The sequence below is a fragment of the Canis lupus genome, chromosome 18 (assembly GCF_048164855.1).
Source record: "Canis lupus baileyi chromosome 18, mCanLup2.hap1, whole genome shotgun sequence".
In the NCBI taxonomy this organism is placed as follows: domain Eukaryota; kingdom Metazoa; phylum Chordata; class Mammalia; order Carnivora; family Canidae; genus Canis; species Canis lupus.
In genome coordinates, this window is record NC_132855.1 from 58,720,635 (window position 1) to 58,744,451 (window position 23,817).

The window sequence follows — 23,817 nt, forward strand, 5'->3', positions numbered from 1 at the left end:
CTCCTTCCTTCCTTGAAGAGATGACAGGAGATAGAAGTTTAAAGACACAAAGCCTCAAAATGGAGATTGTTAGAAGTATTTAAAGATGACACCCTAACTGGAGTCATGAATTTCACACTTCAGTGCCACAAGAACTTTGGGGCACATAGCACCAGGGGACCAGAAAGAGAGTTTAAATAACTTAGACAATGTCATCATAACCATTTTGAGATATCTCACAGTCATCTTCTTCTCAGAATCCAAAAGGAGTATCAATTAAACTGGTCTGGTAGGCACTGAACACTTCACTCAAATTTGGGAAAAAAAATATTTCAAAGCTAAAGTGATTGGGCTGAATTCTCTACAGGTTTTTCATTTCTTTTTTTAAATTAATAGCTTGAGAACAACTGTTTTCTGGATGTTTTATCACCAGACACTTATGCCTTTCATTCCCCTAGAGAACAAATTAGTAATATTGGGAAAATTTCCAAAGGAAAGAAAGAGTTTTTCAAGAGGTAGTTTAATTTCTCATTTCAGGAATAATTGTAAATTCTAATCCTGTCACTTTTATCTTTCATTAATCTACTTCTCACATTAACTAAATGCCACCAAAGCAACTTGCACATCCACCAATTTAATAAAAGCAGTGGGCAATTTGATATGAAAATATGCTTTTGTTCAGTCTATTCTGACAATAGATCATAAAACCCAGTTTATAAAAGTGATTAATGTGAAACCTTCTTTAACATATTGTTATTATTTATTCCAGACTAGCAGTTCTTAATCCATGAATAGGCCATCCTTGTTTGGATAAATAAACCATCAGTTTCTTCTTAAAGCAACAATTCATTTTAAAATTTCAAAAAATATGGAAAATACTTCATCACTTAGTACAAAAAAGCAAAAGTGTGCCTGAAAATTTTGATATGTTCAGTTTATATCTGTGAGCATCAGACTCTGAGGTCTCCATGATTACTTAAAATTTTTGATGTGTATTTCCCTGATGGCAAGTGATGCGGAGCATTTCCTCATGTGCTTGTTGGCCATGTCTAGGTCTTCCTCTGTGAGAATTCTGTTCATGTCTTTTGCCCGTTTCAGGATTGGACTGTTTATTTCTTTCCTGTTGAGTTTAATAAGTTCTCTATAAAACTTGGAAACTAGCCCTTTATCTGCGACAAATACCCACCATTTCCTTCGACGTGGATGGAACTGGAGGGGAGTATGCAGAGTGAAATAAGTCAATCGGAGAAGGACAAACATTATATGGTCTGATTAATTTGGGGAATATAAAAAATAGTGAAACGGAATAAAGGGGAAAGGAGAAAACTGAGTGGGAAATATCAGAAAGGGAGACAGAACATAAGAGAATACTAACTCTGGGAAACGAACTAGGGGTGGTGGAAGGGGAAGTGGGTGGGGCGTGGGGGTGACTGGCTGACGGGCACTGAGGGGTCACATGATAGGATGAGCACTGGGTGTTATTCTATATGTTGGCAAATTGAACACCTATAAAAATAAACTTATTATTAATAAATAAAACTTCAAAGGTAAAAAAAGAAAGAATTAATAAGATTGATAAATCATTCACCAGCCTTATTAAAAAGTAGAGGGAAAGCACTCAATTTATTGAAAACATGAATGAGAAAGGAGAGATTACCAGCAACATCAAAAATTACAAATGGCTTAAAAACTTATTATGAGCATCTATATGCCAATAAATTAGGCAATCTAGAAGAAATGGGCACATTTCTGGAAAACCACAAACTACCAAAACTGGAACGGGAAGAAATAGAAAAGCTGAACAAGCTGCTTACCAGGGAGGAAATTGAAGCAGTCCTCAAAACATCGGAAGGCACAAAAAACCAGGGCCAGACGGCTTCCCAGGGGAATTCTATCAAATGTTTCAAGGAGAAACCATACTGATTCTCCTAAAGCTGTTCCAAAAGATAAAAAGAGATGAAGAACTTCCAAACTCATTCTATGAGGTCAACATCACTTTAATTCCAAAACCAGACAGAGACCCCACCAAAAAGGAGAATTACAGACCAAAATCCCTGATGAACACGGATGCAAAAATTCTCAACAAGATACTAGCCAGGAGGATGCAACAGGACATTAAGATGATTATTCACCATGACCAAGTGGGATTTATCCCCGGGATGCAAGGCTGGTTCAACACTCATAAAACAAACCACGTAATTGATCGTATCAGCAAGAGAAAAAATGAGAACCATCGGACCATCTCAATAGATGCAGAGAAAGCATTTGACAAAATACAGCATCCATTCCTGATCAAAACTCTTGAGAGTGTAGGGATAGAGGGAACATTCCTCAGCATCTTAAAAGCCATCTATGAAAAGCCCACAGCAAATATTCTCAATGGGGAAACACTGAGAGCCTTTCCCCTAAGATCAGGAAAAAGACATGGATAACCAGTCTCACCACTGTTATGCAACCGAGTACTAGAAGTCCTAGCCTGAGCAATCAGGCAACAAAAAGAAATGAAGGGCATTCAAGTTGACAAAAAACAAGTCAAACTCTCCCTCTTGGTAAATGACATCATGCTGTACCTAGAAAACCCAGGAGACTCCACCCCAAGATTGCAAGAACTCATACAGCTATTTGGCAGTGTGGCAGGATACAAAATCAATTCCCAGAATTCGATGGCATTTCTATACACTAACAGTGAGACTGAAAGAGAAATTAAGGAGTCAATCCCATTTACAGTTGCACCCAGAAGCATGAGATAGATAGGAATAAACCTAACCAAAGAGGTAAAGGATCTATACCCTAAAAACTACAGGACACTTATGAAAGAAATTGAGGAAGACACCAAGAGATGGAAAAATATCCCATGCTCATGGATTGGAAAAATTAATATTGTGAAAATGTCAATGCTACCCAGGGCAATTTACACATTTAATGCAATCCCTATCAAAATACCATGGACTTTCTTCGGAGAGTTGGCACAAATCACTTACGATTTGTGTGGAATCACAAAACATCCCGAATATCAAGGGAATATTAAAAATGAAAAACAGAAAACAAAAAAAGAAAAAAAGAAAAACAGAGCCAGGGGCATCACAATACCAGATGTCACCTTTTACTACAAAGCGGTCATCATCAAGATAGTGTGGTACTGGCACAAAAGTAGACACATAGATCAATGGAGCAGAATAGAGAATCCAGAAATGGACCCTCAACTCTATGGTCAACTGATATTTGACAAAGCAGTAAAGACTATCCACTGGAAAAAAGAGGGTGTCTTCAAAAGTGGTGATGGGAAAATTGCACATCCACTTGCAGAAGAAGGAAACTAGACCATTGTCTTACACCATGCCCAAAGATAAACTCAAAATGGGTGAAAGATCTAAATGTGAGACTAGAATCCATCACAATCCTAGAGGAGAACACAGGCAACACCGTTTTGACCTTGGTCACAGGAGCTTCTTGCAAGATACATCTGGAAAGGCAAGGGTAACAAAAGAAAAAAGGAACCAATTCCCAATAGTTCAAGATAAAAGGCTCCTGAACATCAAAAGAAACTGTCAACAAAACTAAAATACAAACCACAGAATGGGAGAAGATATTTACAAATGACCTATCAGATAAAGGGTTAGTATCCAAGATCTCTAAAGAACTTATTAAACTCTAGAGCAAAGAAACAAACAGTCCAATCATGAAATGGGCAAAAGACATGAACAGAAATCTCACAGAGGGAGACAAGCACATGAGGAAATGCTCCGCATCACTGGCCATCAGGAAATACAAATCAAAACGACAATGAGATACCACCTCACACCAGTGAGAATGGGGACAATTAACAAGGCAGGAAACCACAAATGTTGGAGAGGATGCGGAGAAAAGGGAACCCTCTTACACTGTTGGTGGGAATGTGACCTGGTGCAGCCACTCTGGAAAACTGTGTGGAGGTTCCTCAAAGAGTTAAAAATAGATCTGCCCTACAACCCAGCAATTGCACTGCTGGGGATTTACCCTAAAGATACAGATGCAGTGAAACCCTGGGACACCTGCACCTCGATGTTTCTAGCAGCAATGTCCACAATAGCCAAACTGTGGAAGGACCCTCGGTGTCCATCGAAAGATGAATGGATCAAGAAGCTGTGGTCTATGTATACAATGGAATATTCCTCTGCCTTTAGAAACGACAAATACCCACCTTTGGTTTCGTTTATTTAAATATTTTATTTTATTTACTCATGAGAGATACAGAGCAAGAGAGAGAGGCAGAGACACAGGCAGAAGGAGAAGCAGTTTCCATGCAGGGAGCCCAAAATGGAACTCGATCCTGGGTCTTCAAGATCACCCCCTGGGCTGCAGGCGGCGCTAAACCGATGCGCCACCGGGCCTGCCCCCACCTTTGGTTTTGACGTGGATGGAACTGGCGGGTGTTATGCTGAGTGAAGTAAGTCAATCAGAGAGGGACAAACATTATATGGTCTCATTCATTTGGAGCATATAAAAAATAGTGAAAAGGAATAAAGGAAAAAGGAGAGAAAATGAGTGGAAATATCAGTTGAGGATGACAGAGTATGAGAGACTCCTATAACTCTGGGAAAGGATCAAGGTGTACTGGAATGGGAGGTACTTTGGTGGTTGCAGTGACTGGATGACGGGAGCTGACGGGGGCACTTGATGGGATTAGATCTTGGTGATATGCTATATGTTTGCTATGTGTAGGGATTTTCACATCAAAACCACAATGACATACCTCTTCTCCCCAGTGTGAATGGTGAAAATTAACAAGACAGGAAACAAATGTTGCAGAGGATGTGGAGAAAGGGGAACCCTCTTGCACTGAGGGAATGTGAACTGGTGCAGCCACTCTGGAAAACTGTGTGGAGGTTTGTCAGAGAGTTAAAAATGGAACTGCCCCGTGACCCAGCAATTGCACTGCTGGGAATCTTTAAATTTATTTTCTCATGGTGTTCAATTTGCCAACATATAGAATAAAACCCAGTGTTCATCCCATCAAGTGCCCCCCGTCAGTGCCCGTCACCCAGTCACAACCACCCCCTGCCCACCTCCCATCGCCCACTCCTAGTTCGTTTCCCAGAGTTAGGAGTCTCTAATGTTCTGTTTCCCTTTTTGATATTTCCCAATCATTTTTTCTCCTTTTCCCTTTATTCCCTTTCACTATTTTTTCTATACCTCAAATGGAGGAGACCTTATACTGTCTATCGTTCTCTGATTGCCTTATTCACTCGGAATAACACCCTCCAGTTCCATCCACATCGAAGGAAATGGTGGGCATTTGTCATTTCTAATGACTGAGTAGTATTCCATTGTATACATAAACCATATCTTCTTTATCCATTCATCTTTCGATGGACACCGAGGCTCCTTCCACAGTTTGGCTATTGTGGCCATTGCTGGTAGCAACATCGGGGTGCAGGTGTCCCAACATATTGTGATGTATTTCCCCCTCAAGGCTGCTTTTGCTGCATCCCAAAGATTTTGAACGGTTGTATCTTCATTCTCATTAGTTTCCATGAATCCTTTTAATTCTTCCTTAATTTCCTGGTTGACCCTTTCATCTTTTCGCAGGATGGTCCTTAACCTCCACGTGTTTGAAGTCCTTCCAAACTTCTTGTTGTGATTTAGTTCTAATTTCAAAGCATTATGGTCTGAAAATATGCAAGGGACGATGCCAATCTTTGGCTGTTGGTTTATATCAGATTTGTGATCCAGTATGTTGTCTAATCTGGAGAAAGTTCCATGTGCACTTGAGAAGAATGTGGATTCAATGGTGTTTGGATGGAAAGTTCTGTAAATATCTGTGAAATCCATCTGGTCCAGTGTAACATTTAAAGCTCTTGTTTCTTTGGAGATGTTTTGCTTAGAAAAACCTATTCAGTCTCTGTTTTTGTGGATTGTTCTCTTCGACTTCCTCTATTACAGAATTCCTCTTAGTATTTCTACCAGAGCTGGCTTTGTGGTCAAATATTCTTTCAGTTTCTGCCTATCTCAGAATCTCTTTATCTCTCCTTCTATTCTGAATGAGAGCCTTGCCGGATACAGTATTCTTGGCTGCATGTTCTTCTCACTTAGGACCATAACTATATCCTGCCAGCCCTTTCTGGCCTGCCAGGTCTCTGTGGAGAGGTCTGCTGTCATGCTAATATTCTTCCCACAAAATTTAGAGACTTCTTGTCTCTTGCTGCTTTAAGGATCTTCTCTTTATGTGGGGAATTTGCAAGTTTCACTATTAAATGTCGAGGTGTTGAGCGGTTTTTATTGATTTTAGGGGGGGATCTCTCTATTTCCTGGATCTAAGTGCCTGTTTCCCTCTCCAAATTAGGGAAGTTTTCAGCTATGATTTGTTCAAATACATATTCTGGACCTTTGTCCCTTTCGGCACACTCGGGAGCCCCAGGTAAACGTAGATTTTCCCTTCTGAGGCTGTCATTTATTTCCATTAAGCTATCCTCATGATCTTTTAATCGCTTTTCTATTTATTTCTCAGTTTCCCTCCTTGCCATCAACAGGTCTTATATGTCACTCATTCGTTCTTCTACCCTGTTAACCCTCATCGTAAGGACCTCTGGTTTGGATTGCATCTCATTTAATTGATTTTTAATTTCGGCTTGATTAGATCTAAATTCTGCAGTCATGAAGTCTCTTGAGTGCTTTATGCTTTTTTCTAGAGCCACCAGTAGCTGTATAATAGTGCTTCTGAATTAGCTTTCTGACATTGAATTGTAATCCAGATTTTGTAACTCTGTGGGAGAGAGGACTATTTCTGATTCTTTCTTTTGAGGAGAGGTTTTCCTTCTAGTCATTTTGCTCAGTGCAGAGTGGACAAAAACAAGTTGTACTTGATAGAAGCATGAACCAGCTGTTCTCTCTATAAATCTCAGGCCGAATTCCTAGGTTTTCAGGATGATTTGAAAGTTATCCAGGTAATTGGGTGGGGACATTTGACTTGGATACCCTGGTCTTCCATCATCTTGCCCCCTCCTACTCTCTTTTCTGTTTAAGCATGGTTTCTAGGCAACGATATCAGGAGGGTCAATGAGAAAGTCATCTGACATTGGCCACCTGAGCTGCATGGTGATTGGCCACCTGAAACAGGCCAACCCGAGAGCCTGCATGATGGGCCGGGGCATGGCAGTGACATCACAGAAAGGCATTCTGATGTACCTGGGTTGACATAAAAGCATGGCAATTGCACAGGCCCCTGTGACAACAGAGAAGGCACTTCAGACACAGATCTCCCTTCTCTCCCTCAGGTTCTCTGCCCTGTTTTCTGCCCCTGCTCATGGCAAGCCCCGTTTGCACCCCTTCTGACCCAGGCCTCTCGCCAACTCTTTGGACTCCCCCTGCATATCTCTTCATCCCCCTCTGCATTCCTGAGAGTCCACAAACCCAGAGAAGGCAACTCCTGGTTCCATTTGCAACTGTGAGGTTGGCCTGGCTGCTCATGGACATATTCCCATGTGGCCTATGGGAGTGGGACACTGGGAATCGATACCATGGATACTCAGGCAGAGGGGACAAGCCTCTCCCACACCTCTGGGGTCAACACTGGGCTCAACACAGGAAAGTTGTGAGTCCCCATCCTGAGGAACCCATGGCACTCACTGCTTCTCTGGAGCTCTCCAACCTAGCTCAGCACAGGGCAGATTAATGCCCTAAACCTCCACTCCACTCCCATGTGTACAATGTCTGCAGTGCCTCAAGCACCTGGCAGAGAGGAGATTTTAAGAAACAAGTAAGTCCTAGGAGAAGGTGTCACCACATCACTGGAAACAGCGGGGGACATTGGAACACGGGCCTTCAGACCACGAGCTGCCTGCCCCAGCTCAGTAGTGGTCAAATGCATCCTCCAGATCCCTGGCTGACCAGGAGCCCACAGACCACAAACCCACGAACACAGCAGGACACTGAGAAATTCAGTCTGCAGAACAGGGCACCTACCAGGAGCCCTCAGACTGGGAACCCTCTGAACCCACAAGCTCCCAGGCTTCTGAGTCACCCAGACACTGGATGGACAATGAACTTTCATAGCACCAGCTCTCTAGCTTAGCGAAGTATAAGGCAAGGGGGCCATGGGAACATTGGGTTTCCTGAGTGTCTCCAAATCATGATCCCTGCATCCCAGCTCATCATTGGGAAAATGAGGCACCTGCACAGTGGGATCAGCATGTGCCTTGGACCTGGAGACCAACATCACAGCTCAGCTGTACTCACTTAGGTCCCTGGTAAGTGGGCTCCCCTTGTGATTTGGACTTGGGGTTACACATTGCAGAAATGGCTAGGCAAATCAGGGCCCCGGATAGCAGGCTCACCATGTGCCATTGGACCCCTGGACTCACAGCGTATCTCAGCACTAGGGCAAGTCGGCCTCTGCTTAGGAAGAATTCATGAGATTGAGAAAACTCTCGTAGGACTCATCAACGAAAAGATAAAGAATCCCAACAAATAAAATCATAAATGAAATTGGTGGATCACGACCAACTCCAAATAAATGCAAACAATTATAAAGAATTTTGTGAGCAATTAATTGCCGCCAAATTAGGCAATCTGGAAAAAAATGGATGCTTTTCTGGAAGTTTATAAACTATGAGAACGGATACAGGAAGAAATTGAAAGCCTGAACAGAACCATAACTAGTAACGTAATTGAAGCAGTCATCAATATCTTCCCAGAAACCTAGAGTCCAGGGCTGAATGCCTCCCAGAGAATTCAACCAAACGTTTGAATAAGAAGTAATACTTAAGCTATTGAAGCTCTTTCAAATAGAGCAAGGAAATGCAAGGAAAACTTCCAAACTCATTCTATGAAGTCAGCATTACCTTGATCCCAAAGACAAAGATCCCAGCAAACAGGAGAACTACAGACCAATATACCTGATGAACATGGATGCCAAATCACCAATATACTAACTAAGGGAATCCAACAGTACATCAAAAGGATTATTCACCATGACCATGTGGGATTGAATCCTGGACTGCAAGGGTGGTTCAACATTTGTAAGACAATCAGGGTGATAGATCACATTAATAAAGGAAAGGGCCTGACTCTTATGATCTTCTCAATTGATGCAGAAAAAAACCTTAGACAAAATGCAACATCCTTTTCTTGATTAAAACTCTCCACAGGGTAGTGATTGGGGGAATAGACCTAACAGCATAAAAGCCATCTACGAAACCCATGGTAATATCATGCACAATGGGAAAAACTGACAGCCTTCTCCCTAAGGTGAGGAACACAACAAGAATGCCCACTCTAACCACCATTCTTCAACAGAGTAATAGAATTACTAGTCTCATCAATCAGAAAATAAAAAGAAATAAAAGCCATTCAAACTGGCAAAGAAGTCAAAATCCCACTTGTCTCAGATGACACGACACTTTATGTGGAAAACACAAGAGTTTCCAAATTTGCTAGGGCATGTACAGTAAATCAGCAATGTGGCAGGATAAAAAAATCAATGAACAGAAATCAGTTGTATTTATAGACACTAAACATGATAGAGAAGAAAGAGAAATTAAGGGTTGATCCTACTTAAAATTGCACCAGAAAACATAAAATACCTAGGAATAAACATAATGAAAGAAGTAAAGGATCTGTAACTAAAAACTACAGAACACCTATGAAAGAAATTGTGGAAGAGCAAACAGATGCATTAACATTCCATGTTCATGTATTCGAACAATCAATATTGTGAAAATGTCCATGCTACCCAGGGCCATGTTCACTTTAGAAGTAGTCCCTATCAAAATACCATAGACATTTTCCACAGAGCAGAAACGAATATTTCTAAGTTTTGGATGGAACCGGAAAAGACCCCAATTAGCCATAGGAATGTTGAAAAAGAAATCAAAAGCTGGTTCTATCACAATCTCTGGACTTCAGGCTGTATTTTGTCTAAGGCTTTTTCTGCATGTCATAGACAAAGCTGTCATCATCAAAATGTTATCGTACTGGCACTAAAACAGACACATTGATCGAGGAACGGAATAGAGAACCCAGAAATGGACCCTCAACTCTATGGTCAAGTAATCTTTGACAAAGCAGAAAAGAATATCTGCTGGAAAAACGACAGTCTCTTCAACAAATTGGACAGCCACATGCAGAAGAACGTACCTGGACCATTCTCTTACACCACACACAAAGATAAACTCAAAATGGATGAAAGACCTAAAGGTGAAATAGCAATTCATCACAATCCTACAGGAAACCACAGGCAGCAACCTCTTTGACCTTGGCCATAGCAACTTATGCAAGACATGTCTGTGAAGGCAAGGGAAACAAAAGCAAAACTAAACTATTGGGATGCCATGAAGATAAAAAGCAAAGGTAGCAGTCCATAAAACTAAGAAACAACCTACAAAACGGGAGAAGGCATTTGCAAATGACAGAATAGATAAAAGGCTAGTATCAAAGATCTACAAAGAACGTATGGAACTCAACACCGAAAACAAGTAATCAAGTGATGAAATGGGCATAAGACATGAACAGACATTTCTCCAAAGAAAACCTACACGTGGCCAACAAACACAAGAAATAATGCTCCCCTTCATTCATTATCAGGAAAATACAAATCAAAACAAACCCACAATGAGGGGATGAATGGATGTGCAAACATGCAGGTGGAGCCCAAAGTCTTGGCGAAAGGACTAGGGCAGGAGGGTGGTCCCGGGGCTTGCCATGGGCATGGGCAGAAAGCAGGGCAGACAAGCTGAGGGAGAGCAGGAAGATCTGTGGCTGAAGTTCCATCTGTGTTGTCACGGGCACCTGCGCGGTTGTCATGCTTTTATATCAACCCAGGTGCATCAGAGTGCCCCTCTGTGATGTCACCGCCATGCCGCAGCCAATCACCCACGCTCCCGGAGGGGCCTGGTTCAGGTGGCCAATCACCATGCTGCTCAGGTGGCCAATGTCAGATGGCTTTCTTCTTGACCCTCCTGATATCGTTCCCTAGAGACAATTTTAAACGGAAAACAGAGTAGGAGGGGACAAGATGACAGAAGCCTAGGGTCCCCAAGTCACCTGTCCCCACAAAATTACCTAAATAACTTTTAAATCCTCCTGAAAAACTACAAATTCAGCCTGAGATTTAAAGAGAGAAAAGCTGGAATGCTACAGTGAGAAGAGTTCATGCTTCTATCACGGTAGGAAGAGGGGGCAGGGGAAGAAATAAAAAAACAAAAGGCATCCAAGTGGGAGGGGCCCCACGAGGAGCTGGGCTAGGGCCACGGCGAGCGTCCCAAGGACAGGAAAGCCCCATCCTGGAGAAGCAGGGGTTTCATCAATCTTCCCGGGAGTTGGAGCAGGACCCCAGGAGGGGCGGGGATGCCCTCAGCCTCCCTGGGACACTAACAGACACCTGCGCCCCGGGCAGCGTGCGCCGAGCTCCCTAAGGGCTGCAGCGAGCACGGCGGGACCCGGAGCAGCTTGGAGGGGCTCGGGCGGCGGCTCCGCGGAGGGGGCTGCGGGGCGGGAGCAGCTGGTGGGGGGCTCAGAGGCGGCTCCGCAGAGGGGGCTGCAGGGCGGGAGCAGCTCGGGGGGGCTCGGGGGCGGCTCCGCGGAGGGGGCTGCGGGGCGGGAGCGCGAATCCAACAGCGCAGTCCCAGGAGCACAGGGCGCCGGGCACAGCCCAGGATCCAGCCTCCCCCCGGGACAGGCAGAGGCTGGGAGGGCCCAGGACAGCAAGGACGCTCCTGCCCCGAGCTGAGCAGATCAGCGGCCCCGCCCTGGAGCCTCCAGGCCCTGCAGACGGAGAGCTCCGGAGTTCCTGCGGGGGCTGACTCCAGGGCTCCAGAGCTGGCCCCGACACTGCGGTTGTTCCTCCTGGGGCCTCACGGGGTAAACAACCCCCACTGAGCCTCACAGTGGCCTCACCATATAAACAGCTTCAACATCTTTCACTGAGCCCTGAAACAGGCAGGGGGCTGAGCAGCTCCCTCAAGTGCTAACACCTGAAAATCAGAACAGCAGGCCCCTCCCCCAGAAGACTAGCTAGATGGACAGGGAAAAAACAAATTATTGACCAACCAGCGCTGGAAAGTTCCAGGGGAAGTCGAGGAATTTACAGTATACAGAATCAGAGTGTACTCCCCCTTATTTTTTTTTTTGTTTTGTTTTTTGATTTGTTTGCTCCTTCCCCGTTTTTTTCTTTTTCTTTTTTCTTCTTCTTTTTGACTTTTTTCTCTTCTTTTTTAAGTTTTTTTTTAGTTTTTTTCTTTTTCTTTCCTTCTTTTATCTCTTTTTCTCCTTTCCCCAATAGAAATTGTTTTTGACAACTCTGCACTGAGCAAAATGACTAGAAGGAAAACCTCACCTCAAAAGAAAGAACCAGAAACAGTCCTCGCTCCCACAGAGTTACAAAATTTGGATTACAATTCAATGTCAGAAAGTCAGTTCAGAAGCACTATTATAAAGCTACTGGTGGCTCTAGAAAAAAAATGTAAAAGACTCAAGAGACTTCATGACTGCAGAATTTAGATCTAATCAGGCAGAAATTAAAAATCAATTGAATGAGATGCAATCCAAACTAGAAGTCCTAATGACGAGGGTTAAGGAGCTGGAAGAATGAGTGAGTGACATAGAAGACAGGTTGATGGCAAGGGAGGAAGCAGAGGAAAAGAGAGAAAAACAAAAGACCATGAGGAAAGGTTAAGGGAAATAAATGACAGCCTAAGAAGGAAAAATCCACGTTTAAGGGGGGTTCCAGAGGATGCCGAAAGGAACAGAGGAACAGAAAGTGTATTTGAAGAAATCATAGCTGAGAACTTCCCTAACATGGGGAAGGAATCAGGCATGCAGATTCCTAAAACAATAAAAACCTCCCTAAAAACAATAAAAACCATTCAACACCCTGGTATTTCGTGGTGAAACTTCCAAATTCCAAAGTTAAAGAGAAGATCCTCAAAGCAGCAAGATACAAGGGATCCCTAAACTTTATGGGAAGAAGTAGTAGGTTAACAGCAGACCTCTCCACAGTGAACTGGATGGCCAGAAATGGCTGGCACGATATATTTTGGGACCTAAATGAGAAGAGTTCAATTTGCCAACATATAGCATTATCAACCATGGCTCATCACGTCAAGTGCCCCCCTCAGCGCACATCATCCAGTCACTCCAACGAGCCAGGCAACTCCATTTCCAGTACCCCTCGTTCGTTTCCAAGATATAGGAGTATCTCATATTCTGTCATCCTCAACTGATATTTTCATTCATTTTCTCTCCATTTCACTTTATTCCCTTTCACTATTTTTTATTATCCCAAATGAATGAGACCACATAATCATTGCCCTTCTCCAATTGACTATTTTCCCTCAGCATTATACCCTCCCGTTCCATCCACATTGAAGCATGTAGTCTTTGTCACTTCTTTTCTTTTCTTTTCTTTCTTTTCTTTTCTTTTCTTTTCTTTTCTTTTCTTTTCTTTTCTTTCTTTTCTAACTTAACAAACATATTCAGAACATTTCATCCTAAAACAGAAGAATACACAGGCTTTTTGAGTGCATATGAAACATTTTCCAGCATAGATCACATACCAGGTCACAAATCAGACCTTAACAAGTACAAAAAGATGAAGACTATAAAATGCATATTTTCCAACCACAATGACATGAAACTTAAGGTCAACCACAAGAAAAAAAATTGGAAATGCCACTAATGCATGGGGGTTAAAGAATATCCTACTGTTCATAATGAATGGGTTACTCAGGAAATTGAAGTGTAAATTAAAAAATACATGGAAGGAAATGAAAATGAAAACATAAAGGTAATATTAAAAGATGTCTTTAGTGATCCTATAATTTTCACACATGCTCTTCTTAACCTCCATTATGGAGTTAATCCAATTTCTACCAGATATTTGGGATTAATCACCCACCAGCATAGTAACGTCCTCCCTTGCCTATTGATTCAGGGGCCTGCAGAGGTCAAAGTGCCCAGGCACCAGTTTCAATTTCCAGATCAGTGGGATTGTTTTTGTGTCTCTCTTTGAACCTGAGACCTCTAGGCCACCAGAATAATAAATCGTGGGAAAGAAAGTAAACATTTTGCAAGTAGATCGTGACAGGTTATAGTGAGTAATACCACTTCCAGTTTTAGTCCTCTATTCCTGCACCTGTGAATGTGAGCTATGGGAGAAACGACGTCATTCATTAGAAGCTGACTTGGAATATATCTGCCCTCTGGAGAACCTTGTCCTACCCTGTAAGGAATTGCCACCTAGATGGCACTACAGCTGAATCTTTTATTTTTAATTTTTCTTAAATTTATTTTTTATTGGTGTTCAATTTGCCAACATATAGAATAACACCCAGTGCTTATCCCATCAAGTGCCCTTCTCAGTGCCCATCACCCAGTGACCCCCACCCCACGCCCACCTCCCTTTCTACTACCCCTATTTCGTTTCCCAGAGTTTGGAGTCTCTCATGTTCTGTTTCCCTTTATGATTTTTCTGACTGATTTTTATCTCATTTCCGCTTTATTCCCTTTCACTATGTTTTATATTCCCCAAATGAAGGAGATCATATGTTTGTCCTTATCTGATTGACCTATTTCACTAGGCATAATACCCTCCAGTTACAACCACGTTGAAGCAAATGATAGGTATTTGTCGTTTCTAATGGGTGATTGAATTCAAATTTTTAAAAAGTAAAAGTAAGAATAAAATATTTGTGTAAATTCAATGGGAAAACGAAGTCAAAATAATGAGAGACAAGGCTGTCGGCAAGATGGGGGAAGAGTAGGATTTGGAAATCACCTGTCCTCATCAACTTACCTAGATAACTTTCAAATCATCCTGAAACCCGACGAATTCGCCCTCTGATTTAAAGAGAGAATAGCTGGAAGGCTAAAGTGACAAGAGTTTGCGCTTCTCTCAAGGTAGGAACATGGAAAAATAAATAAGTAGACTCCAGTGGGGGAGAGCCTCCACGAGGAGCCAGGTGAGACCAGGCAGGAGAGACTCCAGGACGGGAAAGCCCAGACCAGGAGAATCAGGAACTTGACCAACCTTCCCGGATGGAAAGGCACTCACAGGGAACTCAGGCAGGATCCCAGGAGGGGCAGGAGAGCCCTCCAGGTTCCCGGGGTCACGAACATAGGAAATGGGGAGAGGTCCACAGACCGTGGACAGAGCTCCGAAAAGCGCTGGAGCGGGCACCCAGCGGGCCCCGGGAACATCTCAGGAGGCGGCTACGGCAGAGGATTGGCTAGGAGGGGAATGGGCGGCCACAGGAGAGCGATTCCAAGGCGCAGGCCCCGGATCCCAGGGCTGGGGGACACAGCAAGGATCCAGTGATGCCCTTGGGATATGCGGGGGCCGGGAGGACACAGGACAGCGAGGACACTCCTGCCACCGGGCACCCCCGAGCTGTGCAGGTCAGTGCCCCCCACACCCGCAGGATCCAGGCTCCCATGGACTGGGGTCTGCAGGAGTTACTGCAGGAGCTGACTCTAGGGCTGAAGAGCTGGCCGCCACCAGTGTTGTTGTTCCTCCCTAGGTCACAGTGTGCCTGGGACAGAGCCGGGCCACCAGGGAACATGGGTCTCACAGTATAAACAGCTCCTAGGTAGCCGTGCCCCTGGCAGGGGACGGGGCAGCTCCCCCGGGGCACACACCTGACAATCAGAAAAGAAGGCCCCTCCCCCAGAAGATCACCTGGAAGGAAACAGGAAGAGCAAGTTCTTGACCAAGCAGCACTGGAAAGCTCCAGGGGAAGTCGAGGGACTTACACTATATAGAATCAGAGGCTATCCCTCCTTGTTATTTTTTTTTTAATTTTGAAATATTTCTTTTTTCTTTTTTTCCTTCCTTTACCAGTACAATTTGTTTTTAGCCACCATGCACTGAGCAAAGCCCCTTGAAGGAAAAACTCACCCCAAAGAAACGATCAGAAACAGTCCTCTCTCCCACAGAATTACAGAAATTGGGTAACACTTCGATGTCAGAATGCCAATGCAGAAGCACAAAAATAAAGCTACTGGTGGCTCTGGAAAAAAAGCATGAAGGATGCAAGAGACTTCATGCCTGCAGAATATAGATCATTGATATTGGGTGGGAACTATCTATTTCCTGTATCTGAATGCCTGTTTCCCTCCCCAATTTAGGAAAGTTTGCAGCTATGATTTCTTCAAATACATATTCTAGACCTCTGTCCCTTTTGGTACCCTCAGTAACACCAGGTAAATGTAAATTTTTGTTTCTGAGGCTGTTATTTTTTGCCTTAACCTCTCCTCATGATCTTTTTTCATTTTCTCTTTTTTCCGCAGTTTCCCTCCTTCCCATCAACTTATCTTCTATGTCACTGACTCGTTTCATTGATTTTTAATTTCAGCCTGATTAGATCTAAATTCTGCAGTCATGGAGTCTCTTGAATCCTTCATGCATCTTTCAAGAGCCACCAGTAGCTTTATAATTGTGCTTCTGAATTGGCTTTCTGACATTGAATTGTAATTCAAATTTTGTAAATCTGTGGGAGAGAGAGCTGTTTCTGATTCTGTTTCTGAGGTGAGTTTTTCCTTCTAGTCATTTTACTCAGTGCAAAATGGCCAAAAACTAGTTGTATTGGGAAAAGGAGAAAAACAGAGAAGAGAAAGGAGAAAAGAAAAACAAAGAAGAAAAAAGAATTAAAAAAAAGAAAAGGGAAAAAAAGAGAATAGAATAAAAGAAAAAAAGGGGCGGGCAAAAAAACCCGATCAATGGAAAGAATAGAGAATCCAGAAGTGGACCCTCAACTTTACGGTCAACTAATATTCGATAAAGGAGAAAAGACTACCCACTGAAAAAGACAGGCTCTTCAATAAATGGAGCTGGGAAAATTGGACATCCACATGCAGAAGAATGAAACTAGACCACTCTCTTGCACCATACACAAAGATAAACTCAAAATGGATGAAAGATCTAAATGTGAGACAAGATTCCATCAATATCCTAGAGGAGAACACAGGCAACACCCTTTTTGAACTCGGCCACAGTAACTTCTTGCAAGATACATCCACGAAGGCAAAAGAAACAAAAGCAAAAATGAATTATTGGGACTTCATCAAGATAAGAAGCTTCTGCACAGCAAAGGATACAGTCAACAAAACTCAAAGACAACCTACAGAATGGGAGAAGATTTTTGCAAATGACGTATCAGATAAAGGGCTAGTTTCCAAGATCTATCAAGAACTTATTAAACTCAACAGCAAAGAAACAAACTATCCGATAATGAAATGGGCGAAAGACATGAAGAGAAATCTCACAGAGGAACACATAGACATGGCCAACAGGCACATGAGAAAATGCTCTGCATCCCTGGCCATCAGGGAATTACAAATCAAAACCACCATGAGATACCACCTCACACCAGTGAGAATGGGGAAAATTAACAAGGCAGGAAACCACAAAGGTTGGAGAGGATGCGGAGAAAAGGGAACCCTCTTACACTGTTGGTGGGAATGTGAACTGGTGCAGCCACTCTGGAAAACTGTGTGGAGGTTCGTCAAAGAGTTAAAAATAGACCTGCCCTACGACCCAGCAATTGCACTGCTGGGGTTTTACCCCAAAGATACAGATGCAATGAAATGCTGAGACACCTGCACACCGATATTTGTAGCAGCAAAGTCCACAACAGCCAAACTGTGGAAGGAGCCTCAGTGTCCATTGAAAGAGGAATGGATAAAGAAGATGTGGTTTATGTATACAATGGAATATTCCTCAGCCATTAGAAATGACAAATACCCACCATTTGCTTCCACGTGGTTGGAACTGGAGGGTATTATGCTGAGTGAAGTACGTCAATCAGAGAAGGACAGACATTATATGGTCTCATTCATTTGGGGAATATAAATAATAGTGAAAGGGAATAGAAGGGAAGGGAGAAGAAATGTGTGGGAAATATCAGAAAGGGAGACAGAACATAAAGACTCCTAACTCTGGGAAACAAACTAGGGGTGGTGGAAGGGGAGGAGGGCGAGGGGGGTGGGGGGTGGGGGTGAATGGGTGACGGGCATTGACGGGGGCACTTGACGGGATGAGCACTGGGTGTTATTCTGTATGTTTGCAAATTGAACACCAATCAAAAATAAATTTATTATTTAAAAAAATGAAGGAATAAATGGCCTAAATAAAACAAAAAAGGAAAGAAGGAAAAAAGAGAATAGAATAATAGAAAAAATAGGGGGGGGGGAAGGAAACCAAAATTAAAAAACAAAAAACAAGGGGGAGTTACCTCTCATTTTCTATACTATAAATCCCTCAGCTTCTCCTGGAACTTTCCAGGGTTTCTTGGTCAATAATTTGTTTTTCCCCTGTCTTTCTAGCTGGTCTTCTGTGGGAGAGGCCTGCTGTGCTGATTTTCCCATTTTAGCACTTGGAGGAGCTGCTCAGCCCCCTCCCTGGTGCAGGGCTCAATGAAAGATGTTTAACCTCTTTATCCCTTGAGGCCACTGTGAGGCTCAGTGGGGTTTGTTTATCCTGTGAGGCCCCAGGAGGAACACCAACAGTAGAGGTGTCTAGGTCTGGAGCCCTGGAGTCAGCTCCCGCAGTAGCTATGGAGCTCTCAGTCTGCAGAAGCCTGGATGCTCTGGGGGCAGGTGCCGCTGATCTGCACAGCTCGGGGCCACCTGGCGGCAAGAATGTCCTTGCTGTCCTGCGCCTTCCTGGCTTCTGCCTGTCCCGGGGGAGCGCCGGATCTTGGGCTGAGTCCCAGGCGCACTGTGCTCCCAGGCTGCACAGCCCCCTCCATGTGGAGCCTCTGCCCGAGCGCATTCTGAGCAGTTCTCAGGGCCGTGCAGCCCCCTGTGAGCCGCTGCCTGAGCCGCCTCCAAGCTGCTCCGGCCCGCTGGATGCATGCAGCAGCCCTCTAGGGAGCTCGGCCGCGGTGTGGGGTGCGCTCTCCCTGGGGCGCTGGTGCTCTGTTAGTGTCCCAGGGAGGCTGAAGGCATCCCCGCCCCTCCTGGGATCCTGCTCCAACTCCCGGGAAGATTGGTGAAACCCCTGCTTCTCCAGGATGGGGCTTTCCTGTCCCGGGGACACTCACCGTGGCCTTAACCTGGGTCCTCGCGGGGCCCGTCCCACTTGGATGCCTTTTGTTTCTTTATTTCTTCCCCTGCCCCCTCTTCCTACCGTGATAGAAGCATGAACTCTTCTCACTGTAGCATTCCAGCTGTTCTCTCTTTAAATCTCAGGCCGAATTCGTAGGTTTTCAGGAGGATTTGAAACTTATTTAGGTAATTTAGTGGGGATAGGTGACTTGGGGACCCTACTCTTCCACCATCTTGCCCCCTCCTACTCTGTTTTCCGTTTAAAATTGTCTCTAGGCAAGGATATCAGGAGGGTCAAGGAGAAAGCCATCTGACATTGGCCACCTGAGCTGCATGGTGATTGGCCACCTGAACCAGGCCCCTCCGAGAGCATGCATGATTGGCCGGGGCCTGGCGGTGACATCACAGAGGGGCACTCTGATGCACCTGGGTTGATATAAAAGCATGACAACCGCACAGGTGCCCGTGATGACAGAGATGGCACTGCAGCCACAGATCTCCCAGCTCTCCCTCAGGTTGTCTGCCCTGTTTTCTGCCCATGCCCATGGCAAGCCCCCAGACTCCCCTCCTGCCCCAGTCCTTTCGCCAAGACTTTGGGCTCCACCTGCATGTTTGCACATCCATTCATTCCCCTCTGTGGTCCTGAGAATCCACGAACCCACAGCAGGCGACTCCTGCTCCCATTTCCACTGAGAGGTTGGCCTGGCTGCTCACGGACATATTCCCATGTGGACTGTGGGAGCGGGACACTGGGAATCGGTACCATGGATACTCAAGCAGAGGAGAAATGCTTCTCCGACACCCGTGGGGTCAACCCGGGGCTCAACACAGGAAAGCTGTGAGTCCCCGTCCTGAGGGAACCCAGGGCACTCACTGCTTCTCTGGAGCTCTCCAACCCAGTTCAGTATAGGGCACACGAATGCCCTAAACCTCCACTCCACCCCCATGTGTACAGTGTTTGTAGTGCCTCCAGGCACCCGGAAGAGAAGGGATTGTATGAAACAAGTAAGTCCTGGGACAAGGAGTCACCACATCACTGGACACGGTGGGGGTCATTGGAACACGGGCCCTCAGACCACGAGCTGCCTGCCCCAGGTCAGTAGTGGGAAATGGATGCTCCAGATCCGTGACTGACCAGGTGCCCATACACCACAAACCCTCCAACACAGCAGGACATGGAGAAATTCAGTCCCTGGAATAGAGCACCTACCAGGATCCTTCAGACTGGGAACCCTGTTAACCCTCGTGCCCCCGGGCATATGAGTCACCCAGACACTGGATCCCTATCAAAATACCATGGACTTTCTTCAGAGAGTTGGAACTAATTATTTTAAGATTTGTGTGGAAATATACTAAAAAGCTGTGGTCATCAAGACAGTGTGGTACTGGCCCAAAAACAGACACATAGATCAATGGAACAGAATAGGGAATCCAGAAGTGGACCCTCAACTTTACAGTCAACTAATATTCGATAAAGGAGGAAAAATTCTACACTGGAAAAAACAGTCTCTTCAATAAATGGTGCTGGGAAAATTGGACATCCACATGTAGAAGAATGAAACTAGACCACTCTCTTGCACCATACACAAAGAGAAACTCAAATGGATGAAAGATCTAAATGTGAGACAAGATTCCATCAATATCCTATAGGAGAACACAGGCAACACCCTTTTTGAATTTGGCCACAGTAACTTCTTGCAAGATACATCCATGAAGGCAAGAGAAAGAAAAACAAAAATGGTCTATTGGAACTTCATCAAGATAGGAAGCTTTTCCACAGCAAAAGATACGGTCAACAAAACTAAAAGAGAACCTACAGAATGGGAGATATTTGAAAATGATGTATCAGAGAAAGGGCAAGTATCCAAGATCTATAAAGAACTTATTCAACTCAACAGCAAAGAAACAAACAATCCAAACAGGAAATGGGAAAAAGGCATGAACAGAAATCTCACAGAGGAAGACATAGACATGACCAAGAAGCACATGAGAAAATGCTCCGCATCCCTGGCCATGAGGGAAATACAAATCAAAACCACAATGAGATACCACCTCACACCAGTGAGAATGGGGAAAATTAAATGGGCAGGAAACCACAAATTTTGGAAGGGATGTGGAGAAAGGGGAACCCTCATGCACTGTTGGAGGGAATGTGAACTGGTGCAGCCACTCTGGAAAACTGTGTGGAGGTTCCTCAAAGAGTTAAAAATAGATCTGCCCTATGACCCAGCAATTGCAGTGCTGGGGATTTACCCCAAAGATACAGATGCAATGAAATGTCAGGACACCTGCACCCCGATGTTTCTAGCAGCAATGTCCACAATAGCCAAACTGTGGAAGGACCCTTGGTGTCCATCGAAAGATAAACGGATAATGAAGATGTGGTTTATGTATACAATGGAATATTACTCAGCCATTAGAAACGACAAATGCCCACCATTTCCTTCGATGTGGATGGAACTGGAGGGTGTTATGCCGAGTGAATAAGTCAATCAGAGAAGGACAAATATTATATGGTCTCTTTCATTTGGGGAATAGAAAAAATAGTGAAAGGGAACACTCTGTTGGATCCTACTGGCTAGAATCTTGTTGAGAATTTTTACATCCATGTTCATGAGGGATATTGGTCTGTAATTCTCCTTTTTGGTGGGGTCTTTGTCTGGTTTTGGAATTTAAGTGATGTTGGCCTCATAGAAGGAGTTTTCAAGTGCTACATCTCATTTTATCTTTCAGAACAGCTTTAGTAGAAGAGTTATGGCTTCTTCTTTAAATGTTTGATAGAATTCCCCTGGGAAGCCATCTTGCCCTGGATTTTGTGTCCTTGGTAGGATTTGAGGACTGCTTCAATTTCTTCCTTGGTTATCGGCCAATCAGTTTTCTATTTCTTCCTGTTCCAGTTTTGGTAGTTTGTGGTTTTCCAGAAATGTGTCCATTTCTCCACGATTGCCTAATTTATTGGCATATAGCTGCTCATAATAAGCTTTAAAAATCATTTGTATTTTTTAGTGTCGGTGTTCTCTCATTTATCATTCATTATTTTATTAATTTGAGTCCTTTACCTCTTCTTTTTAATAAGGCTGCCTAATGATTTACCTACATTATTAATTCTTTCAAAAAACCAAGTCCTGGATTTGTTCATCCGTTCCACATTTCTTCTGGTCTCTCTTTCATTGAGTTCTGCCCGAATCTTTATTAACTCTCTTCTTCTGCTGTGTGTAGGATCTATTTGCTGTTTTTCTCTCCAGCTCCTTTAGTTGCAATGTTCGCTTTTGTATTTGAGTTCTTTCCAGTTTTTGGATGGATGCTCATATTGTGATGAATTTCCCCCTCAGGACTGCTTTTGTTGTATCCCAAAGATTTTTAATGGTTGTATCTTTATTCTTGTTGGTTTCCATGAATGTTTTCATTCTTCTCTAATGTCCTGCTTTACGCTTTCATCTTTTAACAGGATGGTCCTTAAGCTCTATATGTTTGAAATCCTTCCAAACTTCTTGTTGTGATTTACTTCTAATTTCAAAGCATTATGGTGTGAAAATATGTAGGGAACGATCCCGATCTTTTGGTATAAGTTAAGTTTTGTGTTTTGCCCCAGTATGTGGTCTACTCTGGAGAAAGATCCATGTGCACTTGAGAAGAATGTGTATTCAATTGTGTTTGGATGGAAAGATCTGTAAATATCTGTGAAATCCATCTGGTCTAGTGTACCATTTAAAACCCTTGTTTTTAGAGATGTTGTGTTTAGAAAACCTGTTGACTGTAGAAAGCGCTTCATTCAAGGCACCAAGTATAAGTGTATTATTATCTAAGTAGGCCTTAACTTTGGTTATCAATTGATTGATATACTTGGCATCTCCCACATTGTGGGCATAAATTCCGGGCATAAATATTGATGACTGTTAGGTCTTCTTGTTGGATAGATCCTTTAAGTATGATATAGTGTCCCTCATCATCACTTACTACAGTCTTTGGGATAAACTTCAGTTTATCTGATCTAAGGATGGCTACCCCTGCTTTCTTAGGAGGACCTTTGGAATGGTACATTGTTTTCCCACCTTTTATTTTCAGGCTGTAGGTGTCCTTATGTCTAAAATGAGTCTCTTGTACACAGCAAAGAGATGGGTTTTGCTTTCTTATCCAGTCTGAATCAGTAGCTGCGCCTTTTGCTGGGGTCATTAAGCCCATTCACGTCCAGTTACTATTGAAAGCTATGTATTCAGTGTCATCATGATACCTATTCAGTCCCTGTTTTTGTGGATTGTTCCCTTGGACTTCCTCTATTACAGAATCCCCCTTAGTATTTGTTGCAGAGCTGGCTTCATAATAATCACATATTCTTTCAGTTTCTGCCTATCTTCGAAACTCTTTATCTCTCCTTCTATTATGAATGAGAGCCTTGCTGGATAAAGTATTCTTGGCTGCATGTTCTTCTCATTTAAGACCCTGACTATATCCTGCCAGCCCTCTCTGGCCTGCCAGGTCTCTGTGGAAGGGTCTGCTATTATGCTAATCCTTCTCCCCATAAAATTTAAAGATTACTTTTCTCTTGCTTCTTTAAGGATTTTCTCTTTATCTTTGGAATTTGCAAGTTTCACTATTAAATGTCCAGGTTAGAGTGGTTTTTATTGATTTCAGGGGGGGGGGTCTATCCATTTCCTGATCTGAATGCCTGTTTCCCACCACAAATTAGGGAAGTTTTCAGCTATGATTTGTTCAAATACATATTCTGTGACTCTGTCCCTTCGGCACCCTGGGGACCCCAGGTAAACGTAGATTTTCCTTCTGAGGCTGTCATTTATTTCCATTAGCCTATCCTCATGATCT

General features: G+C 43.6%; 1 long non-coding RNA gene across 1 annotated transcript; it reads left to right on the forward strand.

Moving 5' to 3' along the window:
* Positions 1-7,140: 7,140 nt before the first annotated feature.
* LOC140609310 (uncharacterized) lies at positions 7,141-17,885 on the forward strand. Its single transcript, XR_012011198.1, has 3 exons — positions 7,141-11,120; positions 12,236-16,152; positions 16,240-17,885. It is a non-coding gene; the product is annotated as an uncharacterized lncRNA (long non-coding RNA).
* Positions 17,886-23,817: the final 5,932 nt, after the last annotated feature.